Source organism: Mercurialis annua, linkage group LG1-X, assembly GCF_937616625.2.
Source record: "Mercurialis annua linkage group LG1-X, ddMerAnnu1.2, whole genome shotgun sequence".
Classification (NCBI taxonomy): Eukaryota; Viridiplantae; Streptophyta; class Magnoliopsida; order Malpighiales; family Euphorbiaceae; genus Mercurialis; species Mercurialis annua.
Window position 1 is genome coordinate 19,602,972 of NC_065570.1, and position 12,197 is coordinate 19,615,168.

Consider the following 12,197-nt stretch of genomic DNA (forward strand, 5'->3'; position numbering starts at 1 on the left):
TGCTTCGTACCGTTTGTAGACGTTTGGCTTAAATTGCTAAAAAGGTAAAACGCTTTGATTTGTTTCGTAAAGTTTGTAAACGTTTGGCTTAAATTGCTAAAAAGGTGAAACGCTTGGATTTGTTTCTTAACGTTTGTAAACGTTTGTCTTAAATTGCTACAAAGGTGAAACGCTTGGATTTTTTTCATAACATTTGGTTTCATTTTCTAAAAAGGTGAAACTTTACGATTTGTTTCCTAACCTTTGTAAACGTTTGGCTTAAATCGCTTAAAAGGGTAAACGTTTGGATTTTTTTCGTAACGTTTGTAAATGTTTGGCTTAAATTGCAAAAAAGGTGAAACGGTTTGATTTGTTTCGTAACGTTTGTAAATGTTTGGCTTAAATTGCTAAAAAGGTGAAACGCTTGGATTTATTTCATTACATTTGTACACGTTTGGCTTAAATTGCTAAAAAGGTGAAACACTTGGTTTTTGTTTCGTAATGTTTGTAAACGTTTGACTTAAATTGCTAAAAATGTGAAACGTTTGGATTTGTTTCGTAACGTTTGTAAACGTTTGGCTTCAATCGCTAAAAAGGGGAAACGTTTAGATTTGTTTCGTAACGTTTGTTAACGTTTGGCATAAATCGCTAAAAAGGTGAAATGTTTGTATTAGTTTCGTAACGTTTTAAACGTTTGGCTTAAATCGCTAAAAAGGTGAAATGTTTGGTTTTGTTTCGTAACGTTTGTAAACGTTCGGCTTAAATCGCTAAAAAGGTGAAACGTTTGGATTTGTTTCGTACCGTTTGTAAACGTTTGGGTTAAATTCCTAAAAAGGTGAAACACTTGGATTTGTTTCGTAACGTTTGTAAACGTTTGGCTTAAATTGCTAAAAAGGTGAAACACTTAAATTTGTTTCGGAACGTTTGTAAACGTTTGGCTTAAATTCCTTAAAATGTGAAACGCTTGGATTTGTTTCAAAACGTTTGTTAACATTTTGCTTAATTTGCTAAAAAGGTGAAACGCTTGGATTTGTTTTGTAACGTTTGTAAATGTTTGGCTTAAATTGCTAAAAAGGTGAAACGCTAGGTTTTTTTTCGTAACATTTGTAAAGGTTTGGCTTAAATCACTAAAATTTTTAAAGGTTTGGATTTGTTTCGAAACGTTTTAAACGTTTGGTTTTGTTTCGTAACGTTTGTAAACGTTTGGCTTAAAATACTAAAAATGTGAAACGTTTGGATATGCTCCGTAACGTTTGTAAATGTTTGGCTTAAATTGCTAAAAAGGAAAAACGTTTGGATTTGTTTCGTAATGTTTATAAACGTTTGGCTTAAATCGCTAAAAAGGTGAAACATTTGGATTTGTTTCGTAACCTTTGTAAACGTTTGGCCTAAATTCCTAAAAAGGTGAAACATTTGGATTTGTTTCGTAACCTTTGTAAACGTTTGGCATAAATTCCTAAAACGGTGAAACATTTGGATTTTTTTCGTAACCTTTGTAAACGTTTGGCTTAAATCGCTAAAAAGGGGAAACATTTAGATTTTTTTCGTAATGTTTGTAAACGTTTGCCTTAAGTTGCTAAAAAGGTCAAACGCTTGGATTTGTTTCGTTACGTTTGTAATTGTTTGGCTTAAATTACTAAAAAGGTGAAACGCTTGGATTTGTTTCGTTACGTTTGTAAACATTTGGCTTGAATTGCGAAAAAGGTAAAACGCTTGGTTTTTGTTTCGTAACGTTTGTAAACGTTTGGCTTAAATTTCTAAAAATGTGAAACGTTTGGATTTGTTTCGTAACATTTGTAAACGTTTGGCTTCAATCTCTAAAAAGGTAAAACATTTAATTTGTTTCGTAACTTTTGTAAACGTTTGGCATAAATCGCTAAAAAGGTGAAACGTTGGGATTAGTTTCGTAACGTTTTAAACGTTTGGCTTAAATCACTAAAAAGGAGAAACGTTTGGATTTGTTCTGTAACGTTTGTAAATATTTGGCTTAAATCGCTAATAAGGTGGAACTTTTGGATTTGTTTCATAACGTTTGTAAACATTTGGCTTAAATCGCTAAAAAGGTGAAACATTTGAATTTGTTTTGTAATGTTTGCAAACGTTTGGCTTAAATCGCTAAAAGGGTGAAATGTTTGGATTTGTTTCGTAATGTTTGTAAACGTTTGGCTTAAATCGCTAAAAAGGTGAAACATTTGGATTTGTTTCGTAGCGTTTGTAAACGTTTAGCTTAAATCGCTAAAAAGGTGAAACGTTTGTATTTGTTTCGTACCGTTTGTAAACGTTTGGCTTAAATTGCTAAAAAGGGGAAACGTTTGGATCGGTTTCCTTATGTTTGTAAACGTTTGGCTTAAATTGCTAAAAAGGTGAAACACTTGGATTCGTTTTGTAACGTTTGTAAACGTTTGGCTTAAATTCCTAAAAATATGAAACGCTTGGATTTGTTTCAAAACGTTTGTAAACGTTTGGCTTAAATTGCTAAAAAGGTGAAACGCTTGGATTTGTTTTGTAACTTTTGTAAACGTTTGGCTTATATTGCTAAAAAGGTAAAACGCTTGGTTTGGCTTAAATAGTTAAAAATGTGAAACGTTTGGATTTGTTTCGTAACTTTTAAGCGTTTGGTTTTGTTTCGTAACGTTTGAAATGATTGGCTTAAATTGCAAAATGGTGAAACATTTGGATTTGTTTCGTAACTTTTGTAAACGTTTGGCTTAAATTGCTAAAAATGCAAAACGTTTGGATTTTTTTCGTAATGTTTGTAAACATTTGGCTTAAATCGATAAAAAAGTGAAACGTTTGGATTTGTTTTGTAACGTTTGTAAACGTTTGGCTTCAATCGCTAAAAAGGTGAAACATTTATATTTGTTTCGTAACGTTTGTTAACGTTTAGCATAACTAGCCAAAAAGGTAAAACGTTTGGATTTGTTTCGTAGCTGTTTTCAACGTTTGGCTTAAATCGCTAAAAAGGTGAAACTCTTGGATTTGTTCCAAAACGCTTGTAAACGTTTCTAAACTTTTATAAGATTTATTTAATTAAGTTTTTGGGTTGTAACTTGGGTTACTTGAAATTGAAGTTATTGAGTTCCGCTTTTAAAATGGTTTATTATTTTATGGATTTATTTTATAAATATAAACTCGGGTTTATATTTGATAAACGTTTTCAGTCGGGTTAGACTTGGGTCACCCGACAAGTGAGGTTAGCTTGGTAGTTAATGATAACTCGGCTAACCTACTATTTGGAAATTAATTATTATTTAAAGATTATTAAATAATATTTATAAATTGGATTTTAAAGCGAGAACTCAATAGACTTATATTAATTGGGCTTTATTACCTAATGGGTATTTTTGTGTGTTCTGGCTTGTGTTATTCCGACGTGTTATTTGTGCTAGTCCTATGTCGTGTCTAGTACTCTCTAGAGTTAGGGTCTGTTTTTATAATTATTTTATTTGTCTAGACCCGTCTATTGTTCGTGCTCTAGAGGCGAACCAGGATTAGTTGCTTGCCGGTATTCACGTGGATTAGCAAGCAGTGAGTTTGTACTTACTATTTACCGCTTTATTAAGTAAATTGTTATTTTAATATTAAATATATATACTGTACGTATATTTCGAATTGTTTTTATATTATGGCTCTTAGTTGGAACATGCTACCTAATGGGCATCATTAGGACTGCGTGCGCACCGGTAATGATCTGGGAAAGGTAAATATGGAAATGTGGTAACTCGGTGTGAGCATAGCTCTCGGCACCAAATAGAGTAACTCGGTGTAGCACAGCTCTCGGGACTCTGGATATGGTATAAGTGTGGTCAGTGGTAACTCGGTGTAGCTCAGCTCTCGGGACCATACCTATTGGATTATGTTTATATTTAGAATTGTAGATTAGGGTTCCAACTATTATTCGTAATATCGTTATTAAATGTTTTCCCAATTTTCCTAGGGTTATGATCTGAGAGAGTCTGGTGATCTCCACATTTACTTTTCCTCGGAGGTTCCATTTATTTTGATAAATTGTAAACTGTTTTATTCTTAGGCCGCAGTAGTAACTAGACGTCTTTATTATTTTTATATATTTTGTCGGATTGGTTCGACTGGTTTTATTGCTTTGGCATGTTATATTATTTACATTGGTTTATGATAAATCTATTTTAGACTCGGAATTGGATAAGCATGTTATATTAACTGTTGAATATTATAACTGCTAGATTTAGGCTGAAGTCTCGAACGCCCCCGAGCATTGGTTTTCTGCAGGTTTATGTGTTTATGTATTAAATGAAAGGCTAGCTACGGGTTTTGGTACTACATTAGCCATACCCTAGCGCCGGTTGCGATTCATGAAAATGGGTCGTGACAAACTTGGTATCAGAGCTTTGGTTTCAAACCAAGGCCAATTGCTTGCTATGTGTTTACTCTGTTAAGTATGGTTGTGTCTTAGGAACTACTGCGGAATTAGGATTCGTGTCTTGTCTTTTAAACGTCATCATTTGTTTTCAAACCTTCAGCCTACATCCTATAGGTGATGTCTGTCAGTCCTTATTTGGTATTGATGCTTTGATTGACAATTTATTTCACTTGGATGTTATTTGCTGTGTTTTATCATGTTGAGATTATTTCACTTGGGTGATTATAATTGCTTTCGATTTCTCGGGAAATCATAGGTTGGTAAATTTTTCCTAAAGACTCATACTTGGGTATGATGTTGTTTGATAAAACTTGTCGTTTATGCCTAAAACGATTTAGAATATATGGTAATGTTACAGTTATTTTACATGATGTGTTGAACTGCTTTTGCCTTGTTAATAAAGTACATCTTGGCTTTGACCTCAATAGTTGATTTTAAATGTGATCGTATGTTGGGCGTTAGCCTTGTTTTTCAATTAAAGAGATTTCGGGTTAAACCTTAAAACGTGTTTGATGGTCATGCATTGTTTGACCACATGTTGATTTAAAGATTTTTATCGAGAATAATGTTTTATCCGATTTGTGTTTCGACATAGAATTATAAGAGAAGTTTAATTTTAAATTCTTATAAAGATGGTTTTTGGTTGAGTTGCCAGTAAATATTTTGAAATATTATGTTTGGTCTGGTGTTAACAAGCGATGGTTTCAAATGATATTTTATGAGATAAGTCATTGTTTTAAGAATTTAACGTTGAAGTTATTTTATCTTGTTGTAGTATGACAGCATTTTAAATTTTTGTGATTTACGGAATAGATGTTTGAGATTAAAGATTTCTCAGTTAAGATTTTAGATTGCCGTTTAGCAGTTGGGTTGAGTTGAGCTCTCAATTTTGAAAGGATGAAAATTTTATTAAAAAAAATTTCCGGTTTTACAAATATTTTGAATACGTTTTATAAACGATTGTTTTAGGTTCGACTTGGGTCACCCAAATTTAGGAGTTGAGCTTGGTAGTTGTAATGACTCAGCTAGCTCGATGATTTTATGATTTGAGATACTTGGGTATCCGTTTTAAAGCAACTGATTAATAAGAAAAGATTTTTACAAATTGTGATTTTGTTTTAACCGTGGGGCTCAATAAAATTTGGAAGTTTTCGTGTTTGACTTAAATTTCAAAACGAATTTTGAAGCATACTATTAAAGGATGATATAATTACATGGTGATTTTGTATGAGATTTCAAGGATATGTTGTGGCATATCCCGATTTGTTTTAAGTATGTTTTAGTTAATCGTGTTCAATGGTACCTTTACGTGATTTTTGATTTACAGATTTGTTTGTTGTGAGAATAATTTGTGCTGTTTAACTCGCTTGTCTGTTGGATTAAGTTGATTGTTTTTGTTTTGTATCTTCGTGCGGAGTAGCACGTGAGATGAGATGATTTAGTCATGTGGTTGAGGTTGGCTTACCTCGATGTATAGTTTTGACCTTTGAGTAAGATCTTCTTTTAGATCTTGTTTCCCTTTTGTTCGGTTTTGGGTTGCGCGGGGCTTTGCTGTTTCTGTTTCGTGGATCGAAACCTTTGGGTTTCGATATCGAGGAATACGAGGGAAGTACTTCCTTTGGATTGGTTGATGATTTCTGATTATCCTAGGATGGATATTGCAAACTCTGAACCGAGAAGATAGATCGGTGTTGTAATACACTGGTGTTCCCATCAAGTCTGATGATGCGATGCGGGAGCTGGCGGTAAATTTTATAAGAACATATTTTATGTGATATTTTCTTTGGTTATATGCTCAGTCTGGATTGAGGTTAGTTTGATACTTTTTATAGTACAGTTGTAATGAAGTTATTAGGAGGAGTTGTTGTATAGCATCGAATGTTGCTAGGTGCAAGTAAGGAATTTTGAGAAGTATTTTGAGGTCATCGAGTTCACATCTCACAGAGTGTAACGTCTAGCAAATGTTTTATTGAGAAATGGATTTCAAAGATTGATTTGCTGATATATTTGAAATATTTTCAACACGTAATTGTGCCCAGACATATCATGAACATGCATTTTGAATGTCACAAATAGGTTTGCATTGAACACAGAGTATGTTCACTAAATATAAGATAAATTAATAATTGATACATGCATAATAGTACATGCATCACGTGCATAGAAATTATTAGGGTTGGATGCAACTCTTTGGGGATGAGAGATGTCATCACCCTGGCGCACAATTATGTGAAATAGATTTTATCGATAAAATGGTTTGAAAAAGATGTTTTGAAACAAACTCGCGAGTTCCTTTGGGGTAAATGTATTTATAAAGTTGTGGAATTTCAAATGATTTTGAAACTGTTACCGAAAGGTAGCTAGACAAATACTCTGTGATGATGGTGATGGTTATTGGACGTTTATGTTGTGAGATATTGGTCTGTAGAATTAGAATCTCGTGGTTATGAGGAAAAATGATTTTGAGGTTGCGCTCGAGACATAGTTGTGCTAAGTGCGGTATAGTGTATTTTAGAATAGAAAGCTTCATGATAATTAAGGATTTATGGATTAAGAATGTTGGTTATGCTCAACGTGTGCATATATACTATATGTTTGTTTAAAACGAAACTTTACCTTTCCAGATTTGAAATTGTCCAAAGAATTTTGGTATATTGATATAAGGAATGTTTATAAACAAGAAATTTACATTGTTGATTTTATCTTTCTGAGGAAAGGGAGAATTTTTGTCAAAATTGATTTAAAAGGGATAATAAATTTTTCGCTTGAGCGATTTCTTCAATTTTGTTTTGTTTGAGAAAATTTAGAAGCGACTTAAAATTTTGGGATGCTTGAAACATCAATGTGTATTTTGAGTACGGAAAATTCTGCCACAGTTGACTTTTAAGTATAAATTATTTAAAAAGTTTTTAGCAAGTTTGAATTAAAAAGAACATAAATTTTTGTCAATTGAACTGTTTAATAGATTTGCAAATGTATTGGAAAGTAAGAGGAAATTTCGGATTTAAATGTGGAGTTCTTGAAATTTTTCAAGGGTTTGCGAAACCGACTGTTTTTCAACAGTAAAGGTATTTCGATTTCGAATGAAAAGGAGGTGTAAGACGTAGAGCCTTTTAAACAAAGTGGAAATTTTTTTTCTGTATATAAAATATTTAATATTAAAAGATTTTATACCCACAGGAGTTGGTTTTGAGTATAACTAACTATCCGGTCGTAGTAAACTGGCCGTTTTGATCTCTCGTTGTATACGAGGCTGTAGTCAATTGATTGAATAATTTCGAGGATTTGAGTTCGATTTGGTTATATGAGGTAGTTGATTTAAAAATCGAAATCGCGTTTAATAGGTTTCGATAACCATGATTGGTTGATCGATTTTGTTATAGAAGGTATTATCGTAATGATGGATATCGTTGGGTCAATTGTTGAACCCTTGGTAAGGGCGACAAAATTTTATGTTGTCAGATGCAGACAATGTTCAGAGTAGTCGTGGCGTTATGTTTCTGAGTGATTAGAAGAATCATTATGATGGATATTGTTTATCATTGATATAGAAATTTATTTTGTTATCATGAGAGAAGTTCGCTTTTCTCTGAATTGCGATATGAGTTTTTGTGTTGTTGATTCACAAGTTAATAGTATTATCGAGCTGGTACTAATCGTTAGGATTAGATGATTATTATAATGTTTGTTTTGGAACCGAAATATTATGTGAATTTTTTTAGTTTGTTGCCGGTCATTTTGATGTAGAGATGCTATAAGCGGAAGTAAGTAAGTGTTTTAGAACGATAGATTTTATTAGTTATGTTTGTAGTGTTATTGTTTTGCCTGAGGATTTTGGAATTGTAGAATTATAGTTGAGCTTAGCGCTTAATCTTGTATTTGACATTGAGGATTTTATAATAGATGAGTTTCGAGCTGGTTCTGGAAGCCATTTCGGTATAGAGAGATTGTGACTCCCAGTTGTAAAATTGTTGATTATTCACATTGTGTTGATCGAGTGATTGTTGGAGCACCGAGTTGATAGAATCAAAATTTTACGCTTATGTGTGTTGTAATCGTTATATTGCAAATAAGTTTCAGATTTGAGATTCGAGGTTCGTTTTGGTGTCAAGGGAAAGTTGGCACCGAGGTATATTGGTCCTTATGAGATTTCAGAGAGGATTGGAGCTGTGGCTTATCGTCTGGTTCTGCCGCCAGACATGTCGTTAGTACATCCTGTGTTTCATGTTTCTATGTTGAGAAAGTGCATTTCTGATCCTTCGCACGTGATTGTGCCTCAGAGTGTTGAGATTGACCAAGAGCTGTCCTATGAGGAACAGCCAGTTGAGATTGTTGATACGCAAGTGCGTAAATTGCGGAACAAGGAAATTCCGATGGTCAAAGTTCTCTGGCGCAATCATCTCGTATTTGGATATCGAGATAAGCATGTCGGGATTTAATGGGAAAATTGGAGGAAATTTCCATTAAATAAAATAAATGATTTTAAAATGGATATTTAAATAATATCCGTAAATGTTATTATTTGGATTATTTTAAGAGAATCCATAAACATTTGGAATATTATTTTTAGATACGGATTTAAGCGCGATAAATAAATTATACGGCTAAATAATAAATTTAAGGAAAAAGGCGATAATTAATATTTTGAATTAAGAAAAGTAGTCCGTATAATTTATAATCGAACAAAGTTTGGAATTAGCCCGAGAAATTTAGCGACGTGCTTAATTAATAAAAGAATGATTAAATAGAAGGAATTTTTAGAATTGGGTTAAGAAAAGGATTACATTAAAACTAGCCCATTTGAATTAAAAGCCCAAGTCATCCTTTTTGTCTAGATACAAAAACATTCCAGAGGATTCTAGTTTCACCATCTTCATCATTCTCTATTCTAAGGGCATGGCTAAGGAAGAAAAAAATGAGTAAAGTTTTGATTACAAGTTTCAGCAACTAATTCTAGCAAAGGATAAAACTCATCATCTAATATCAATTTGGAGTTGAGACAAGAGGTAATTACTCAAACTAAGGTTGATTTCAATTGATTTATTGTGATAGGATATTTTTATAAATTCTGAAAATTTATGCAATCAAAAGCTTATCTTCAATCTCTAAGAGTTGTGTAGAGTTTAGATTAATTTATTTTGGGTAATTGCTTGGTAAAAAGATAGAAAAATTAAAAGTTGATTTAAGGGTTTAAACAATAAATGTTAGAGAAAAACATTGAGAACTAAAGCTGAAATTTCTTAAGGTTTTGATTAAGCAATTAGAGGTGAATAGAGGTCGGGTTTGGCGGAAGTGAACGGTGGCCGGCGAGAGACCGGTCAGGCCGTGGTGGCCTGACCCGTCTGCTCTGTTGAGCAGACCCAAGTCTGCTCAACAAGAGCAGACGTGGTCTGCTCTATAAGAGCAGACCTGTGTCTGCTCTAAAAGAGCAGACCTGGTCTGCTCAAAAGAGCAGACCGGCTGCTCTTAGGGAGCAGACCAGCTGGTCTGCTCAATGGGCAGACCAGCCGGTCGCTCCGGATCCGCGTGCCACCGAAATTGTTTTTTTTAGGGTGTTTTTATAAATTAAACCAATCAATTTAGTGTGAAATTAAAAGCTGAAAATGGATTTAGAAAGTTTAATAAATGAGTTTTGAAATAGAAGTAAAATTGAATTATGGCATAGATTAAATTGAAGTTTAAATACTTGAATATAAAGTTTAAGCCGGGTTTAAGTGGATTTAAATGGCTAAAAGCTGATAAAAGGAGGCCGATGCGTTATTAGACGTTGGAGAGTTGATAAAATAGTAGTAGTTAGCTAAAATAATGGGTTAGAAGTTAAACTTAGCTACTAATTTGATTGAGGGATTTGTTAAATGGTAAGTCAAATCGGTTAAACAAGTCGTTAAGAAGGCGAGAGTAAAAGAAATGGACTTAGAACTAATTCAAGCTTAAACGCTTGAATATAAACGCGAAGTTTTAAAAATAAAGTAGTTTACGAATTAAGACGTTAATTTAGTATTTATTTGTATTATAGATCGTACGGGTATTTGGATTGGAGAAATAGAGAATTTGGAGGGTTAAATAACGGGCTATTTTATTGTGCTTTATGAAATTTGGATTAAGCGATCGAGGTGAGTTCGCGATTTACTTTCGAGTATTATTATTTTTATTTATAAATAGATACATGTATTTGATTGAATGTTTTAGTTTAAACTTATATATTTGTTTATAGAACTCATATTGATATTAATAGAGTTTTATTAAAATATTTTAAATAATAAGTTTATGACTTTTATTAATAGTTTATTTTATGCTATAAACGAATAAAATATATTACACTTTATTAAAGGTCGCATAAATTGAGTTTGAAATATATTGAAAAATGTTTGATACTAGACTTTGATTTTTATAATGGATAATACGATTTATAGTTGATGATGGCTAGATCGTGAGATCGCCTTTGAAATAGCATCGTTTATTTGAAAAGAGCATATATTATTTAGTTAACGCTCTTTATTCTTTTAAGACCTTTAAGCATGTATATTAGTATAGAGAATTTGAGAATTTTATTATAGTACTTGTTATTTTAATAGCTTCGCTATATGTATGTTTATTATACGAGCTTATACATTGTTTGTCTTGTGGAATTATTATTTAAACCCAATAAGTGATCCGTGGGAAACGAGCTACCTATTGGGCGTCAATAGGCTGTGTGATCACCAGTACTGATACGAGTCGAGTCTAGGCGTCTATGGTCAATGATTTGAAATGATAAATTATGATTATCGATCGATTAATGGAATAAGGAGGATAAAAAGAAATGTGATAGACACAAGGTAACTCGGTCGAACTATCTCGGGACCTGTGTCTAGTGGGTAACTCGGTCGAACTATCTCGGGACCCACAACTTGGGATTAAGTAGTGGCATGATGTAACTCGGTTGAACTATCTCGGGACTATGCCACGTGGTAGCGGGTAACTCGGTCGAATTATCTCGGGACCCGGCCACTCGGACGATATGATTCGAAAAACAATTATCGTTGATTATGTTCTATAGGTTCATAGCATTTGGGTTTAGGGTTTCAAACGGATCCGATATTGGAAACCATTACATTATATTTTATGTTTATTTATGTTTAATTAATCGTTTATTATCGAAGTATGGTTAAATACAAATTTATTGTTGAAATATTTAGAAAAGTATGTTTTATCGTTAATGCGACCTTGTTTGAATTATAATACCGTTAGTAAATTGTGAACTCACTCAGCGTTGTCTGACCCCCCAACAGTGTTTTCTTTCAGGATTAATATACGATGATGTGGTCGAGCTTCCATTCGTTGTTTCGGAAGTCTCAGTCATGGGAGGTCTTATTCTTCTTAGAGCTGCAGTAGTCATGATAGTAGACCTAGCTAGTAGCAGACGATTTATATTTATATTATGACTTGCTAAAATGATGTATTTTGGAAAAATGAATTATCCAGGGATTTAATATATGGTTAATTGGTATTTTATACAGAGTGGTTTGTGTATTTTCACAGGTGTGGTTATTTAAGTTTACAGGCGTTATATTGCCGATTTTTTCGAAAATGGTTTTATTAAGTATTATAACGATTTTGGAAAAGTGAAAAATTTTTAGGTAAATTTAGGCTTGCTACGGGTTTCGGAACCAAAATTCCCATTCCCTAGCGCCGGTCGCGGCCCTCGATTTTGGGTCGTGACAGTCGGGCTTCTTATTTTAAAAATATTGAGATTTATTTTTGAAATACGTTTTCCGGATTTAAAAATGTGTTGTATATGTTTTATAAATGGTTATTGCGAGTTGACTTGGGTCACCTA

General features: G+C 33.1%; 1 long non-coding RNA gene across 1 annotated transcript; it reads left to right on the forward strand.

The window, feature by feature from the left end:
- Window positions 1-10,323: 10,323 nt before the first annotated feature.
- LOC126677074 (uncharacterized) lies at window positions 10,324-11,876 on the forward strand. The gene is made up of 2 exons (XR_007640473.2): window positions 10,324-10,491; window positions 11,650-11,876. It is a non-coding gene; the product is annotated as an uncharacterized LOC126677074 (long non-coding RNA).
- The last annotated feature ends 321 nt before the right edge of the window (window positions 11,877-12,197 follow it).